This window comes from Zootoca vivipara, chromosome 17 (assembly GCF_963506605.1).
Source record: "Zootoca vivipara chromosome 17, rZooViv1.1, whole genome shotgun sequence".
In the NCBI taxonomy this organism is placed as follows: Eukaryota; Metazoa; Chordata; class Lepidosauria; order Squamata; family Lacertidae; genus Zootoca; species Zootoca vivipara.
Genome location: NC_083292.1, coordinates 9,262,061 through 9,265,341, shown reverse-complemented (window position 1 = coordinate 9,265,341; position 3,281 = coordinate 9,262,061).

Genomic DNA, 3,281 nt, shown 5'->3' with positions numbered 1-3,281 from the left:
TGGGAATTGTAGTCCAAAACATCTGGAGGGCCGAAGTTTGGGGATGCTTGATCTAGCCCACGGGTGTCAAACACAAGGCCCGGGGGCCAAATCCGGCCCGCCAGACCTCGTCATGTGGCCCGCCGAGCGCCCCAGCCAGCGGGACCCAGCAGTGGGACCTTGCTGCTGAAGCGCCGCGCCAACAAAGCACTGACAAACAGCTGGGGCCGGGGAAATGCTTTTTGCCCCTGGGTCCCTTCGCGCTCTTTTCGGGTGCTGAATCAAGGCGACGACCCCCCCTTCCCTTTCTTTCTTCCTCTCTCTCGTTCTTATTCTTTCTTTCCCTCTCCTTCCTTCCTTCCTTCTTTATCTGTCTTCTCTCCCTCTTTCTTTTTCTTTCCTTCTTTATTCCTTCTTTCCTACTCTTCTTTCTCTCACCTCTTTCCTTCCTCTCTCCCTCCTGCTCCCTCCTTCCTTCCTTTCCTTCCTTCCTTCCTTCCTTCCTTCCTTCCTTCCTTCCTTCCTTCCTTCCTTCCTTCCTTCCTTCCTTCCTTCCTCCCCTCCCCCTCGCTCTCCCTCTCCCTCTCCCTCTCCCTCTCCCACTCCTCAGAAACATAGGATGCTGCTTTATACTTCTGGCCCTAAACCCTGGAACCAGGAGAGCAGCTCCAATGAGTCAACCTCAGCCAGTCCCTTTGGTGAAGGGTGGTGGCTCACTGGCAGAACATCTGTCCTGCATGCAGAAGGACCCCAGCACCTCCAGGTACTAGTAGCTCTGCAAAGGTCCTGCATGAAACCCTAGCGAGCCTCCACCACGCAGTGCAGTTACCAAAAATCATTTTTCAATAAATTGTACAATAATTGTACATTTGAATATCTACTTGCCATTATTCTGACTATGTTTCTGCTTTCAGAGCTAGTTATTACTTACATTATTACAAAAAACAGTAATAATTGAATGCAGTGACAATAATTTATGATAATAAAGAGTGGACACATTGTCCTACAGATACAACCGGCCCTTTGAGGGTGACCAAACTGCTGATGCAGCCCCCGATGAATTTGAGTTTGACACCCCTGATCTAGCCCAACCCCCTGCAACGTTCTTCCAGGCACACTGCATACAACCTTCTGCACCTTTATGCCTCCACCAGGTTCCAGGTACCTCAAGAGTGATGCTGCATACAAACACCCATGTACGTGCAAAACACCAAAGTAAGTAACGCCACATCTCTGCTTTGCAACCTCTCCTTGCACTTAACCACAGCTTGCTAGTTCTCCTTGCTCTTTGCAAAAGCCGTTACTGACCTCTAGTGTCCAATCTCTAGATCCAGATTAATGTTGGTGAACACCACCAGCACAGGAATTCTGATCTGAGCACTCTGCAAAAGTTTCAGCTCTCAGGGAACTCTTGGCATCCAGTACCAAGTAATGCCCTCATGCAGTGGAGTGGAGTGGATTCCGCTTACGCCTTACATCTCCACATGGAATCCACTGACACCTGCCATCTGGATTAAGGTAAACCAGATTTATTTTCATCTCCTGCTCTGCCCATCATTCCTTTTCTCCATTCTTGCTTTACATGTGAATTGGATCAGACCTTCCAAGCATAGCTGCCAAGTTATCCCTTATTTTAAGGGATTTTCCCTTATGCTGAATAGGCTTCCTCGCAAGAAAAGGGAAAACTTGGCAGCTATGCCTCCAAGTGTCCCTGTTTTCCATGGACAGTTCCAGATTTACAGAAGCCGTCCTGGTTTCTGGAATGTCCCACTTTTCCTTGGAATGTTCCATTTTCATCAGAGAAATGTTGGGAGGGTATAGAGCAGGCATCCCCAAACTTCGGCCCTCCAGATATTTTGGACTACAGTTCCCATCTTCCCTGACCACTGGTCCTGTTAGCTAGGGATCATGGGAGTTGTAGGCCAAAACATCTGGAGGACCGCAGTTTGGGGTTGCCTGGTATGTGACCCATGAGCCAAGGACTTAAGTAACTATACAACCTTTAGAAAACATCTGAAGGTAGCCCCTTACAGGGAAGTGTTTTTTTTTTAATATTTAAAGCTTTATTATGTTTTTATATATGTTGGAAGCCGCCCAGAGTGGCTGCGGCAACCCAGTCAGATGACTAGGGTATAAGTAATAAAATTATTACTACAACTATTATGACTATTGTTGTGGTTGTTGTTATTGAATGGGACACCCCTATTTTCATCAGAGAAATATTGGAAAGTATGGAATCGGTTCTTGTTAATCCTTAAACTCTGAATGCAGAAAGTTCCCAGATTCAATGCCTGGCATCTGCCGGTTGGGTTGGGAGAGGCCCGTCTGAAATCCTGGAGAGGTGCTGCCAGTCAGAGCAGGCAATGCTGAGCTAGATGTGCCAAGGGTTTCACTAGGTATTAAGCAGCTTCCTGTGTTCCTATGAGCTGCCTAGAGAGATGGAGGCGAAGGCCTGTGTTTCCAGAGAGGTGCCTTCCTTTCAGAAATCACACTTTATTTTTTTATTTAATTTTTTTATTTTAAAAGACTGATAAAAATCAAATCACGGCTGAAATGATTTATGCTCCCCTCTGCATTACCGCTTCCATCTCGCCTTGCAGTTAATACCAAAACTGATTAAAGCATCTCTAATCTTCATGCCTACAGAGACCCCGGGAAGTCTCGTGGGAGGGCGGGTGTGCAGGCTGATAAGGCCAGGAAGAGACTCGCACTTTTAATATTTATAAACAGCCAGCTTTCCAACGCAGCGGAGAATGGGCAGAGCAACCTCCCCCCCCCCGCCTCACCAGCCCCCAGAAATCCTGGGGTAAGGATTTAAAGATAAGCAGCTCTTTGAGCGGACAAGAACACACCTGCTTTCAAGGACAAGACAGTCGTCAAGTCAGAAAGAAGAGAGAGGTGGCTTTGTGGTCCCCATAAATCAGCGGCGACCCAAAATCGTGAGGAGCGTTCTGAAAGGCCCATTCTGTTTGCGGTCAGGACACTGACAATCCCACGTCATGTAATAGTTTTATCGCCCCTCTTTACAGCAACATGGGCTGAATTATTTCCTTAGCTACTGGGCCAAATTCAAGGTGTTAGTCAGATACCTGCTGAAGTGTGGTATCTGCATGCACACGAAAGCTCATACCAAAATAAAAACTTAGTTGGTCTTTAAGGTGCTACTGAAGGAATTTTTTAATTTTGCTTCGACTCAGACTAACACGGCTACCTACCTGTAACTATATTCAGACATGGTGTGTTCTGGGTGCAAAGGTGTGCCAAAAAATTTTTTTTAAAAAAAACAAGCAATGTGCAATTTC